Below are 15,648 nucleotides of genomic sequence, written 5' to 3' on the forward strand. Positions count from 1 at the left end.
TGATGTCTGCCTCTGGGGTTGCTGGGCTGGGCCTGGCTCCTTGGAGGTAGGCATCATGACAGTACCCCCCCACAAGGCCCCTCCCAAGGTTGTTTCCTCCGGGGGTTTTGGCTTGTTCGGGAATCTACGGTGGAACCTTCGCATTAATCGAGGTGCGTGAATATGGTTACTAGGCTCCCACGATCTCTCATGAGGTCCATAACCCTTCCAGTCAACAAGATAGAAGAGTTTTGACTTTAACATTTTGGAGTCTAAAATGTCTTTCACTTCGAATTCTAATTCCCCATCAATTTGAATAGGATCTGGAGGCTTGGACAGTCGGGTTCCTGGTTGTACCGGTTTCAAAAGTGATGCGTGAAAAACGGGATGAATACGCATGTTGGAAGGCAAATCCAGTTTAAAGGCCACTGGGTTGATTATGGCTTTGATGGGGTAAGGCCCAATGAATCTGGGATTGAAAGTCCGTGGGCCCTTGAGAGATAAATGTCTAGTTGCTAGCCAAACCTACTTGGTAAGGAGGTGTTTTACTTCGGTGCAAATCAGCGTTTTCTTTGTACTTTTTCTTGGCTTGCTGTAAATGAGTTGTAGCTTCTTTGAAGGCTCGGGTTATTGTGGAATGCAGATGATTTACTGCGGGCATTTCCAGGGTCAGAGGTGGATCTAGGTCAGAGGTTCGAGGATGGTGACCATACAAAGTATAAAAAGGAGTTTGACCGGTTCCGGAATGCATAGAATTGTTGTATGCATATTCTGTGATCCAAAGAATGTCTTTCCAATTGTACTCGGATTGGTGCAACATGCACCGAAGATATTGCTCGAGAGTCTGATTTGTCCTCTCGGTTTGTCCGTCGGTCTGGGGGTGGTGGCTGGTGGATAATCGCACATCTATTTGTGCTAGTTGGCAACACTTCCTCCAAAAATGGGAAATTAATTGACTTCCACGATCTGAGACTAGTACGGAAGGGAAACCATGTATTCGAACTATATTCTCCAGGAATTCCTTGGCCAGGATGGAAGCTGAAGGCAATCCTTTTAGAGGGATAAAGTGGGCCATTTTGGAGAACAGATCCACGATTACTAGGATAGTGTTGTAACCACCACACGGAGGCAGGTCCGTAATGAAGTCCATAGACAAGGTGTGCCAAGGTGCCGGTGGAATCTCCAAGGGTTGAAGTAGGCCGGCTGGCCTGTTCCTTTGACCTTTATTTTGGGCGCAAACTCCGCAAGACATCACAAAAGACTTAATGTCTTTTCTCCAAGAAGGCCACCAGAATTGGCGTTTGATCTTTTCTTCCGTTTTAGCGATACCAGGGTGTCCTTCCATTAACGATTCATGATAATGAGCAGTAACTAGTTCTTGCAATTCCTTACTTGGCAGAAATAACCGCTCTTGGAAATACGGTAAGTTATCCTTAACGGTGAAGTGGGGACCCTTTTGAGTCCATTCCAGTAAGGCTGAAGGGTCAAAAAGTAGTTTGACTCGAGTTTCAACGTCCTCGATGGTTTGCAATGAAGTCAAACCTAAGATTCCTTGTTCAGGTATTATCGGCACAGGTTCTAAACACGAATTGGGTTCTTCCATGCCAATCCGGGATACGGCGTCCGCTTTGCCATTCTTGCAGCCAGGGCGATAGGTAATTATAAAATCAAATTCTGCAAAGAATAAAGCCCATCAGAGTTGTCGTGAAGATTGGGCTTTGGCCGTCTTTAAATACTGCAAATTTCTGTGATCCGTAATTACAGTGATGGTGTGTCTTGCACCGAGGAGGTAATGACGCCAAGCCTTAAAAGCAGATTTAATGGCCAGTAACTCTTTGTCGGTAATTGCGTAATTAATTTCAGGAGCTGAGAATTTCCTGGACCAAAAGGCTACAGGGTGTAGCTGGTTAGTTTTCGGATCCCTTTGCGACAGGACAGCTCCCATGGCTAAACTGGATGCATCAGTTTCAACATTATACGGGAGATCAGGACGCGGGTGCTTCAACACAGGTGCGGAAGTGAATTTGGTCTTTAGGTCTTGAAAGGCTTATTCGGCCTCTGGAGTCCATTCAAAATGTTTATTCTTACGTAAAAGAGCAGTAATGGGTTGGACTATTCGTGAAAACTCCGGGATGAATCTTCGATAGAAGTTGGCAAAGCCAAGCATACTCTGAACCCCTTTCACTGAACCGGGAGATGGCCATTTGAGGATGGCGTCCACCTTTCGTGAATCCATTCGAATTCCTTTAGGAGTCAGAACAAATCCGAGGAATTCAACCTCAGTGGTATCAAAGACACACTTTTCCAGCTTGGCAAATAGTTTGTGCTGGCGCAATTTCTCTAGAACTGCTCGAACATGTTTTCGATGATCTGACTCAGAAGATGAGTACACCAGGATGTCGTCGATGTATACGATGACACAAACATCGATAAGTTCTCGCAGAACATCGTTCATGAAGAATTGAAAAGCTGCAGGCGCGTTGCACAAACCGAAGGGCATAACCTGATATTCGAAGAGCCCGTATTTGGTGCGGAAAGCTGTCTTCCACTCGTCACCTTCTTTTATTCGCACTAGGTGATAAGCTCCCCGGAGATCTAACTTGGTGTATATACGAGCATCTTTTACTTGATCAAAAAGTTCAGGGATCAGAGGCAGGGGATAACGATTCTTTATCGTTATCTGATTTAAAGCGCGGTAGTCAATACAAGTTCTAAGGTCTCCTTCTTTTTTAGGCACGAAGAACAAAGCGGAAGAGACCGGGGACTTTGATGGGCGAATAAAGCCATTGGCAAGGTACTGATCCAAATACTGACGCAAATGCTGGTTTTCAGGTTCAGTGAGAGCATAAATCCTACTACACGGCGGTTGAGCATTGGGAACTAGATCGATCTGGCAATCGTAAGAACGATGAGGGGGTAGCGTGTTAGCCTGTTCTTTCTGAAAAACGTCCTGGTATTCAAGGTATTCTGCCGGTAGTTGAACAGTGGCGGGGGTTACTGTGGCTAAACCAATAGCTGGATTTCTAGGATAACAAGTGGGACCACAATCTGGAAAAGTTATTCTCTTTGCTCGCCAGTCTATTCGAGGATTGTGTGTTTCTAACCAAGGAATTCCGAGGATTACTTGAAATTGTGGAGCCTTGATTATATCAAACACTATTGCTTCCCGATGTCCATCCTGACTCACAAGTGTCACTTCTGTGGTGGAATGCGTTACCGGCCCAGAGGCTATTTCGGTACAATCAACCGTAGTAATGACATCCTGGTTTATTTTTGGATGCAGAGGAAGGTTCATCCTGGAGGCCAATTCGCGGTCCACGTAATTTCCGATAGCTCCGCTGTCGACGTATGCTTTGATGGCATGCAACCGTTGGGGCTTTTTTGGATCTACGAGCACCATTGGCAAGACAAAATGCGAGGTCAGAGAGTTCGTTTTCAAGCTCGGCAAGCGGACCTCTACGCTTGTCGAGCCAGGTCGTTTCCCGAAACAGGTTCCATTAAGTTGTTGTCAGAGGCCCCAACCACCTTCCTAGGTGGTTTTACCGGACAATCACGAAGAAAGTGACCGGAAGCCCCGCAATAGAGGCATAGTTGCTTTTGTCGCCTTCTCTCGCGTTCCTTCTGAGTTAACGGCCCCTTAACTCCCCCTATTTGCATAGGTTCCGAAGCTTCGGTATTCCTGGGGTTTACGAGGGTTCTGATCGGTACTCGGGTTTCAAACTTGGACCGATCTGCTTTCCTATTCTGAAGTCTGTGATCCAGTTGTACCACAAAGTCAATATATTCTGCGCAGCCCTGGGGTGGATTCACTACTTGGGCCAGAATGTCTTTTAGCTCTCCGCGCAGACCCCGGTGAAATAAAGTGATCCTTTTATTTTCAGGCCATCCGGTTTCCACCACCAGTCTGTTAAAGGAGGCTATATAAGACAAAAGATCTTGACTACCTTGTCGTAGAGATAGCAGTTTGTTGTCAAGGGCCTGTCCCTGCGAGTGTCGAGCGAACAACCTTTCCATGCTGGCCTGAAAGCCCTGAAAATCCCTGAGAATTTGATCGTTCTGGTTCACCAAGGGAACAGACCAATCGGCAGCACAGCCACTTAGGTACGATAACACGAAGGCCACTTTGGTCCTATCATCAGGGAAGGCTCCTGGTCTGCATATAAAATGTAAGCGACATTGGTTCATAAAAATGGCATATTTCTTTGGGTCCCCCGCAAAACGTTCAGGCGGTGCTAAAGGCATGGATCCCGGCAGATTGATCTGAACAGGGTTACTCGAACCCAACGAAGTGGAAATTCCCCCGGGACTAGGTAAAGGAATTTGTCCAGCCTGACTCTGTAGCAATCGTTTGGCCAGGTCATCAGTTTGTTCCTTGGAGAGAATGAGTTCTCTTTTGAGGGCATTAGTCTCTTGGCGAGCTGAGTGTACCTCTGCCATTAATTCCCCCAACAGCTGGGCCAGCTGGTCTGTCTCAGAAGTCTCCATAGCGCCCGGGTGGGAAATTGTGGGTAGGCTTCGCGTTCTGTTACGCTCACCTGACTCCCACGGAGGCGCTGGCCAGGATCGTGCTGCTGTGACCTCTTCTAAGGTGTTGCGCGGGGCTCAGAAGATGGACTGGACCGGACTCCCAACTCCTGCTTGTCCGGCTTGCAAAAGTATCCTTCTGTAGGCGAGAATAAGGGATTAACTGTCTGCGGGGAATGCTACCAGCCTCCCCCTTTCCCCTCTCACCCTCCTCGAAACCCTTCTGTGCTTCCCGTGGCGTCTCACCTTAGGGTCTTGAAGGGCGAGCTCTCCTTCCTGCTTCTGATGCAGGGGCGCGTTGGTATCCAGTTACTTCACTGGATTCTTGGTTTTATGAGAACCAAACTTGCTTGGCCTCCAGGTAAGTTCCTTGAAAGGTTCCCCTTTTGTCCTTGCATCAATATGCTAATGTCAATGTCTTTTTCCCCATAGGGGCCGGGGTACGGAATGCCGGGGAAAAGGCACCGACCCGAGATGCGAGGTGCAATCCCTGTAGAAATCAGGTAAGTCTTGATGAGCGTTTTTGGGTAATGTCTTTTCATTCGCTCATTGACGCTAATGTCTTTTTCCCCATAGGGGCCGGGGTCCAGAAACGCCTGGATGCGGCGCGGACCCGAAATGAAAAGGGAATGACCCAACAGGTAAGTCTTAACATGGAGGTTTAGGTTTCCTCATTCCCTTCTCTCTCTCACCTTTGCTCTTGTCTTTTTCTCCCTAGGCGTGGAAGCGTGGCTGCGAATCCGGGTGATCGCTGCTGAACATGGAGGCGCCCTGTGAAGGTGAGTGGAATGCGGCGCTGCGGCGGTCGATGCGATGTGCTTTTAAATTAAGTGTCTTCCTTTGCAGGATCGTCGGAGAGCTGACTCCGGAATGCGGATCTTGCAGGTAAAGTCTTTTCCTTCTCCTATTCTCTCTTTCTCTTCCTTTGTAGGTGATCAGGATGCTGGCAGGCGTGGCAGAAGTCCGAATGCAGGAGCAAACACGGTGAGCGTCCAGCTGCTAGATGCAGAACAACGCGAAGCATGTGCTGCTCTTCGGGTGTGGTTTAAATAGCCTGTAAAGTAATTCCAGGTATGTATCCTTCCACTCAGATATGTATTCTTCCTCAGACCACACCCGAGTGATAAAGTAGTCCAAAAGATAAAGTAGTCCCATTCAGTCCTCAAGAGGGCCTGGATGTAGCAGCACGGTCTGCTTCAGGTAAGTGCACATTAAAACACTTACACACATTTCTTGCTTTATGAGCCTGGCGCCTAAGGCGCCAGGACTGGGGTCCAGAATGAGCCTGGCGCCAAAGGCGCAGGACTGCGTCCAAAAGGCCCCAACTTGGGCCTGCTGAGACGTCCTTGGGGAAAATGATGTCTGCCTCTGGGGTTGCTGGGCTGGGCCTGGCTCCTTGGAGGTAGGCATCATGACATCCATCTGATCGGGCATATCCTGGTTAATGCCTCTTGTTCCTCCTGGCGAAGGCCAATGCCCAGGCCCACTGACTTAGAGAAATTAACAGCAAAGCCGGTGACCCTTCCGAAGTCGGATATTTCCGCCAGGGTGTGTTTGGCTGAGGAGTTGGGATTTGAGAGTATCAGAAGAACGCCGTCGGCGTACAGTGCAATTTTGTGTTGAGATAACCCTACTTGGGGTCCCTTAATGAGCTCATTCCGTCTAACTCTTTGGGCAAACGGCTCCATCGTTAGTGCGAAAAGGAGAGGAGATAGAGGGCAGCCCTGTCTTGTCCCAAAAGTCATGGGGATCGGGGAAGATAAGGAGCCATTGATCCTCAGGAAGGCCTTGGGGGATGCGTAGTTGGCCATTACCATAGATTGGAAGGTTGGGCCAAAGCCAAAGGCCCCCAGGTTGAGCTTCATGACTGACCAGTCTACTCTATTGAAGGCTTTGGTGGCATCTAGGGCCATCAGTGCGAGTCCCTGGGCTGTACGGTGGGCAATGTCAACCAAGTTCAGGGTTCTTCTGATGTTGTCCCCTGCCGCTCTGTTCAGAATGAAGCCCATTTGGTTGGGATGAATTAGGGTCGGGAGAATGTGCGACAGCCGGTTAGCCAGGATCTTGGAATAGAGGCTTGTGTCTATGTTCAGCAGGGTAATTGGCCTGTAAGAGGCCGGGACCCTCGGGTCCTTCCCGGGCTTAGGGAGGAGGATGGTTGTGGACTCCTGCATCGATGGAGTCACCGATCCAGTTTCCTTGAATGAGTTAAAGAGAGTTACCATAGGGGGGATCAGCTGGGGTTTAAATATCTTGTAGAATCTCGAGGAGAAGCCATCTGGGCCCAGGGCCCTCGTTTTGAGGGCTTCAATGGCTTCATCGACCTCCTCGTTCGTGATTTGGGCCTCAAGGATGTCCCTTGTTGCAGTGGGCAAGCGTGGCAGGGCCGCCCCCCCATAGGTATTCCTCCTGTTTGGATTGGTCCCATGGGGGCGCAGTCATTACTTGAGTTAGGTGGTCCACTGCCAACCGTTGTTTTTCTAGTTCGGCATAGTGCGTCCTCCCCTGTGGGTCACGGAGCCCCGTGATGGTGTTGACTCGTCTCGTTTTGGCCAGTTTGGCTACTAGAAGCTTATTAGCTTTATTGTTCTTGGCAAAGTAAAATTGCCTAGTCTTGGCCATCAGCTGTGCGGTGTGATCAGCGTAGTGGGCCTCTAATTTCTTTCTGGCCATGCGGACAGCTCGGTGAGTCTTGGGGGACCACCCCTTCTTTTTCTGATCCTCCTCTGCCATTTGCAGATCCTCTTTGAGGGCTTGCCGGGTTTGTCGGCGATTGCGGTGGAATGCCACCCCTTGGGCTATCAGGGCTCCCCTGATCACTGCTTTCATCGCATCCCAGTTATTTGCAAGTGAAGTGTCCGTAGCAGGGTTGTCCTCGAGGAAGTTTTTAATCGAAGTTGCGATCCTGTCCCTAACCAGCATTTCGTTAAGGATGGGGTCGTAGAGTGACCATCTGCGTGTAGAGTCAGCTCTGGGGTCCTGGGTTCGAAGTTCCATGACTATTGGTGCGTGGTCTGACAGGATTATTGGGCTGATGGAGACTTCGTTGGCGACGGAGAGGGTTTGGGGTGAGGTTAGGAGGAGATCTATCCTCGAGAAGGTTCGATGGACGTGGGAGAAAAAGGAGAAGTCCCTCTCGGTAGGTTGTAGCACCCGCCACGCATCCACCACCTCCAAGGTTCTGAACAGGCGTAAGAGGCTGAGGACTAGGGCGAAGTCGCCCGGGGAAGGTGGATGAGATTTATCTTTGGTGGGGTCCGGTACTCCGTTAAAGTCCCCCCATTATCGTTTGGCCTTCCGTGAAGCCTGAGAGGGTGGAGCCCAGGGAATCATAGAAGCTTGCTTGCCTCGAATTGGGTGCGTAAACTGAGATAAAGGTATCCAGATCCCCCATCAAGAGGCATTTAACTGCTACGAAGCGTCCCTCTGGGCATAATATAGAGTCCAAGATCTGGGGGTTGAGGCCTTTTCTAAAGAGGATCGCTGTGCCCCCCTTCTTGGTTCCCCCCGAGGTTAGGAATTGAAGTGGGTATAGACGTAAACGAAGGCGCCCAAAGTCCGCTGGGAGGAGATGAGTTTCTTGAAGCATCGCCACCCCGGCTTCCTCATCCTGCAGTTTCTGTAAGATCGATTTGCGTTTAGCGGGGGGAGTTCAGCCCGTTAACGTTTAGCGAGAGGCACTGTAGTGTCTGAGCTTCTTGGGTTGGGGACCCAGCTATGATGAGCTCCCGTGGGAGGGGGCCGGAGGGAAGATGGTCAGACGCCATCATTGGTGTAGGATAAGATGGAGTTGTCCTGCTCTTAGGGTTTTAACGGGAGCCCCCAACGGGGGGCTAACTTTTTAACTGGTGGGGTGGTCGACATTGTGGGTGCGGCCAAACCCCTGGCCAACGGGGCAAGTTGAGTCATTAAAGTAACTTGGATTTCCAAGGACATAAAGGTGGAACGTACCTTGGAACGGGCATGGGCCACGAGCGAAGCCCGCCGTATTGAGCGATAGCATCCTTCGGCTGCGTCGGAATGGGTGAGTTGTTGTAATGGGGGGGCAGGGCCCCCGACTGATCGTGTGGCATTGATTCCCGTTGTCAGGCCTGTGTGCCCCCTACCTCTTCCTGTTGTTCCGGGAGGCTCTTGACCAGGCGGTCCGTCTGGGCTGTGGGGCGGGGGCAGACTCCCGGTTTTCTGTCGCCTCTGAGGTCGTCGGGGCGGCCTCCGTGGGGGAGGAAGGGTGCATCATTTTGCTGGCATACTCCAGGTGGGCAATTCTCGTCAAAGTGCCGTTGTATGAGAATTGTAGGGCTGTTGGGAAGAGCCATCTGTACCGGACCTGACGTTCTTGAAGGAAAAGGGCTAAGGGTCGCAGAGCTTTCCGCTTCTGAAGGGTTAGGAGCAAGAGATCTTGGTAGATCTGGAGGCGCGAGCCTAGGAAGGTGAGCTCGGCTTTTGAGCGACTGATGGCGGATATGGTCTCTTTTGTGGAGTAAAAGTGGACCCTGGTGATGACATCCGGGGGTGTGCGATTCCACCCCCCAGCATGGGCGCAGTCTGTGGGTGCGATCCTGCAATAATAGAGGCTTGTCTAGGTCCGGGAGGAGGGCCTGGAAGAAATCTCCCACATATTCAGCCAGTTGTTTGCGGCGGGTCCTATTCTCCAAGTCCTCCTGTTTGAACTCCAGAATTTCGCACCTATCCTGAAGGGCTCTGACTGATTGTTGGATTTCACCCAGCGTTGTTGTGTGGTCCTGCGTGTGGTCCTCGACTTCTCCCAGTCTCTGCTCCACCTCAGTGACTCTGTTGTTGGTTTGCTCCAGGTTGGTGGAGAGCTCTGTCATGCAGGCTCTGAATTCGGCCTTAATGTCCACCATAAACGCTACTAGGTCGCCTCTGGTGGCTGTGGGGTCGCCCTCCTTTTGATGGTCCTGCAGGGTGGGTGCGGCAAGATCGGGTTTCCTCCCCCTGTCTGAGGCCGTCAGCATGGTGGCTATGTCTGCATTTTTGGTCACTTTTGTTTGTTTGGATATGGTGCCAGGAGTGGGGCGGATGTTGTGTTGGGCGGCAAGTTTGTGTTCTGCCTTGTGATCTGCCTTGTTCTGCCTTGTGTCCTGCCTTGAGGGCGCTGCCCCGGGCCGGGGAGCGCCGGGTCTGGAATTCGCCAGCGAGGGTCCCCCAGGAGACAGCAGACGGATTTGAGAGGGGAGGAGGTGGGCCGGGGCCCCCCAGGAAGAGAAGATTCACGAGAAGAGAAGGACCTCAGGAGCCGACCACGGTGGCCCCATTGCCTGGGCTGCTGATTGTGAACTCCATGGAGGGCCGAGGCCACCGCCTTAGGGCTCCGGATGCGTCTTGTGCAGGGTGGCCGTGGGTTCCCAACGAGGTAGGGGTGCTTGTTGGGGTGAGACTGGAACAACAGGAGAGCGCCGCAGGGACCTCGCAGCCCCCCCGCAGGAGTCACCCAGGATTGTGGTGGTGCTGGCCCCCCAGGCCGTTGGGGGAAGATAGATCCGATTGTTTGGCTCTTTGGGGAGGAGGTGCCAGGTGGGAGAGTGGTGCTGGACTCCCCCGATGCCGGAGGGGCTGGCCTTGTGTTGGGTCAGAAACCCCCGGTCAGCGGAGAGGGGGAGAGCTATGGTCCCAGGGGAGTGGAGCCGGGCTGGTGATGGGCTGGGGCGCCCCTGGAGTTGGGCCCGCAGGCCTGCAGGGTGTGCGGTCGGCGGCGCTTCCCAGCACGGAGCAGTCCGTGGGAGAGCACGGGAGGAGCCGGGTGGAGCCAGAATCGCCGCCCGCAGCCCCGCCACCGGGGGGAGACCGAAATTCCCGCTGGCGAGGGGTCAGGCAAGATGTGCCGTGGCCCTCACCCCCCCGTGGGACCCACCTGGATGGGCGCTCTCCTCACCACGAGGGGTCGCGCCACGGGCCGCCTCCTGTGTCGGCATCGGAGCCGAAGCTTGATCTCCGCTCCGGGGTGATGCGCGGATGTCTCCCCCTCAGTGCTCGTGTCCGGCAGACGCTGCGGGTCCCGGGATCGGGCACACTGGAGCTGGATGGCTGTCCGAGGGGGTCATCATGTGCTTGGGCCACCCCTGGAGCCCTCAGCGCAGTCTCTGGGTCCGCAGGCCGAGTGCACCTGCCATTTTGGGATTTCGTAGCCGTCCGGCGCTGTGTGGAGGCGGCGGTGTAGCCGGGTCCCTGGAGAGCGATATGCTCTTAGCTTTGGTCCTTCAGTGCCCCATATGTTCTGATGGCCCCAGATGTTATTGGGGCCCGACAGGATCTCGGGAAGCTGCATTTTTAGGGCTGACATGGTGGGCTTCGTACGGCTGGCATCAACGGAGCAGCCAGATCGATGGCGCTCCCAGCCACGCCCCCCATGATGTGTATGTTTTATGATTGTTTGTAATTACACTTGAAATAAACTATTCTGATTTTGATTCAATACTTCATGTACATTTTCTGCGCATAGTTTATTTAAAAACGCACAGACACACACACACATTCCCCACCTGCGTCCCATGGAAGGAATGAGAAGTGTTAGGGGCGCTGGGTTGTGGTACCCTATCTAAAGTATGCAGTTGGTGAGTGCCCACCTCCCCTAGAAACACACAGAGCCAAGACCTGCCAATCATCAAAGGGGTCTACACAACATGAAATTATTGCATGCGTGCCCAAATTTGGCGGCTAATAGCACCACCTGCAAACCTACTCCATGCTCAACATACCTGCCTAATTGAACCTGCACTATCACCATCTGTGTGTTGCGCAGACAACAGCCAGCAATACTTCCAAAACATTTCAATCACCCATAATGCTCTGCATACAAAATGTCCATCCGGGCCCTCATCTCATGTAGGAATGGAGGGGAGCTAGAAAGGCTCAACAGAGACAGCATGCCATGAACAACCAGATCTAAGGCAGCTCACCAGTGCAGGAAAAGTGTCGACACAACGTTGACAGAGGAGGAGAGCCCTTGCAACTACACCAGCCCTGCTGGAGACACTCAACAAACAGACTATCGGCCTTACTAAGTGAAACCACAGCACCCTCAGAAGACTCCTCATTCATGACTAACAAAGACAACAACATACCACAAAGAAGTCTCAAGGCACAACAACTTTGTTGGGCCCACTTGATGATGGTCCAGAGAATAGCAGCAAAGCTGAAATGCTGGTACTGGTTAGAGAATTACAGCAAAATGTGTGCATTTCTGTGTGAAGGAAATACAAGAACTGTGATCAACAGAGGAAAACCAGGGAAGACATTTGTAGGTGCTTCTGGCCAACACTCAGACCACTGGGACCGGGGGAGAGTTCCACTACTGAAGAACAAGTACTTCCAGACATGGCTACCTGTCAACCGTGGAATGATGAGCGGGAGAACCAGTACAATGCAAATTTTCCGAGCGAAGACATCAAATGCGAAGACATTTTAATGAAAGGACTCATCTGGGAATGGGTCTTTGGGGTGACACACGTCGATATTGATGAACAGGGTAAGTCTCATCACACGCCTCTTCAATGGGGTTGAAATCCTGGGTAAAAGCACGTCATGTCAATAGTGCAGAGGCATATGGGGGTGGTGAGTGGAGAGAATCTGGCTGAGTGTGAATGTTGAATATTCTTGCATTTCCATGCCTCCATGTGTTGGCGAATAATGGGTGAGGCAAAAAAGCGTCCTAAGTAGAATACGTGTAAAATTGGTTGAGTTCGAGAGATGAGCCACACTGGCTGGCAAAGCTGTGAAAGCAGGATAGGGCAGAAAGGCCCACTCAGAGTTCAGAGAAAATGGCTCTGACAAGAAAGACCAGGGCAAGCAACTGCTGGTTACGTCTCACCTCATGTCTGCAAGCAGTGAATGTCTGCCTTTGTTGAAAGAGGTGTGCAACATATTCCGTGCATATCAGACATCGCCTAAGGTGAGTGAAATTCCATCATCCATATTCCTTGAGTAGTGATGACGAGAGATGCCACAAGAATCACTCAAAATCCCAGAGGTGGTTCAAGGGTGTTTATTGAAATAACAATGGCCCTATGACAGTCCCTCTCTCTCCCATCTCAATGAACCTTGTCCCTAGCCCATACATCCATAGACAGCCCAGGTTAGTATATAGCGATTGTTTCACTCTCAGTATGCTAAACGCTAAACGAACGGAGATGTGGATCCTAAGGCCCTTGCCCTTATCTTACTAAACTTCCTCTGGGACTTCCTAACAGGTACTACTGTAGCCAGTTGTTAGTACTTTGTTAGGACATGGGAATTGTGCCTTACAGACACCCTGATGGATTCAGTCCTCCTTCTATTATGCTCACTCTCTCACCACTCCCTCTCCTGCTCTTCCCTCTATTTGCCATCCTCGCCTCAAGTTAAATTAATTAATCTTTTATAACACGCTTAATAGTGGAGATCAGTCTATAAGCGTAAGACTGGGATTTGAAGCTGTGTTGCTCCGTGTTGTCTTGCTTCCAAGACAAACTCATTGTCTCAGATCTGTCCTCCCAGCCCCCAGTCCACTTCTCCTCACTAATCCCTCCAATCTACTGCCCCTTCACTGTCTTTTACTCCATCCAGGTCTTGCCTCCACCCTTTGATGTTACTCCTCTGTTCAATACAATAGTACTTCCTCTTCCGTAATGCTACTTTCGCCTCTCCCACTACTGCTCCCTCCTTGAAACCGCTACTTCACCTCCACAGTACTACTCCCTCCTGCACTCTACTAATCCATCCTCCCCACTACTACTCCCTCCTTCCACCTGTTCCTACTCCTCCCTCTCACTATTACTCTGCCACCCTCCTTTTATTGAGTAAGATTTACTTCACAATCCCTACTTACATTAACTTTTCTAACCGCAATCGCCACACTAACACACACACTCACGCTGCAGTACCACTTCTACTCACTAGCCAGTAGCGCTCCTGCTCTTGAAATTGACTCCTCTGTCTTCTGCTCCTTCCTCCCTCCTACTGGTCTCTTGGTCGTGCATCTCCTTCTTTGATCACACCTGAATAACTCACACTTCCTGTGAGAATCTTTTATCACCCTTCTCCTGCCTGGATTGGGCCTCTGTCCCTAGTCAATCTGGCCCTGTCTTTCCCTCCGAGGACGTGGTGTAAACAGCAAATGTTATAAATCATAGGCTAAGCCCGGCCCACTTCCTCCACACAGGCCTGCTGCTGAACTGTAATGGCAGCCTGAGAGGGCAAATGTTGGATTTCGTGTTATGAGGCTTTGTTGCTGTTGCCCCACAAGTAAGTGTTGATTTTATGAGGGTTTGAGTCCCTCAGAATAGTCTCTGGTGTGCTAAGGGTCCAGTTGGCAGAGCTAGCAGCTTGCTGCTGCTTTCTCACAGTCCGCCACAGTCTCCATGCCTGCCATACGCGTATGGTTTGGCTGCATTGCTCTCCCTCGTCTCCTCCGCCAGAATCCGGGGTCTGGAGTCTGTAGCTTTTCAATAGTGGTCGCGTTGTGGCTTTCTCAGGGTTGGAATGGAACACTTGACAGAGGTTCCTGCTTGGCTGGTCTTTGTTTCTTCAATTAGAATAGTGGTCACTAGTGGAAAGCAAAAAGGACTGGCAAGCATCTGATATGGGAGGTATGGCAGGAGATGTAGTGGGTCTTCTGAAAACCAGGCTGGCGCAACAGGGTATATGGATAGGACTGGCTCTGAATTTCTCATTGGCAGGCCTCCAGACCCCAGCTGAGAGGGGCTCCCATCCCATCTTGACAAAGTACTGGCCTTGTTACAGAGTCTCCAGGGTAGTCCTGCGTTCATTCTGTTATAGATTTCAGTCACACTGGTCTAGGATCCACTTTGCCTGTGCCCGCAATCTCTGCACCCATGACAGGCACACCTGCAGTTCCGCCAACGTCTGTCATTTTGGAAAAATGACTTGATGCTCCGAGTTCTTCTCATTTTACTGGGACAGGTGAGGAAGCAGCATGCAGCATGCACATGTCGGTGGAAGAAATATAGGTGGGAGGTGCCCATATCCCACCGCTGATAGTGCCTTGTGATGTGAGTGCAGGCAGAGTTGCGGATCAGGCAGAATATGCTCTGGGCGGATTACCGCTGAAAATCTTATGTGTTGTGGTGCTCTGCCAGTGCTAACCAGGAACCATTGGGACTCTTTAGGGCTCCAACATTTCACTGCAGCTCTGTGAGAGGATAGCTGCAGCTCTGTGGCTCTGTTGAACACATTACGATCCTGGCGTTAAGGGTTTAACGGCGCCGTAAAAGGTGTCGCGCCGTTAAACCCTTAACGCCTGATTACGAGGTCCCTTTGCGGGACCCTACCTTAACGGCTGGTTTTACCATCCGTTAAAGTAGGGTGCCGCAAAGGGACCTCGGTGCTAATTACGGTACCGCAATTTGCGGTACCGTACTTAGCGCCTTCCCCAGTCCTATTGAGCCCTATGGGGCGAAAATGGGAATGGGGAAGGGCCATGGTGAAATGGGGAAATACCGCCCCGCCAACCTTGGAATGGGGCGGTATTTCACCATGGCGGACTCGTTACAACACCGGCACCAACCATGGTGCTAATAGCGCCATGGTTTAGCGCTGGGGTTGTAATGAGGGCCAGTGTTGTGGTTTGACATTGAACTTGGAGGTGGAATGTGGTCTTTGGAATGTGAGGGATGTGGAGGGCAGAGTGAGAAGAATGGTTGGGGAGGACGGCAACTTGAAGGGATTGCTGTTGTATATGGTGCTGATGTCCAAACAAGAAAAAATATATTCTTACCTTCCACCGACAACTCCTCCTGTATTGAAGAAGGCCACTACGAACAGTATGCCTTTCCTGTGCATGCTATGCTGTTCTCTCTCCCTCTGGTTTATGGCACTCTCCTAAATTCCCCAACCCCACCCAGAAGTATTGCTATTGTATTTGTCTGTGTATGGCTTTCTGTAGGGAAGCAGGATAAGTGTTTTAGGTGGTGAGTCTGGCTTATTGATGTAGGCAGAATCACCATTTCTTACATTGGCATGACATTTTTACTAGGCATTTATGATCAAAACAAGCATGATGAGCGTTATTACGTTGTCAGCCTGGCATTTTGGTGCAGCCAGCCTAGCCAATTCTTACTGTTGCATGACATTTGTTACTGGGCATCTATGATAAAGCAAGCATTATAAGTATTTTCTAATTTATTTATT

Source organism: Ambystoma mexicanum, chromosome 4q, assembly GCF_040938575.1.
Source record: "Ambystoma mexicanum isolate Mex_15411 chromosome 4q, UKY_AmexF1_1, whole genome shotgun sequence".
Taxonomy (NCBI): Eukaryota; Metazoa; Chordata; class Amphibia; order Caudata; family Ambystomatidae; genus Ambystoma; species Ambystoma mexicanum.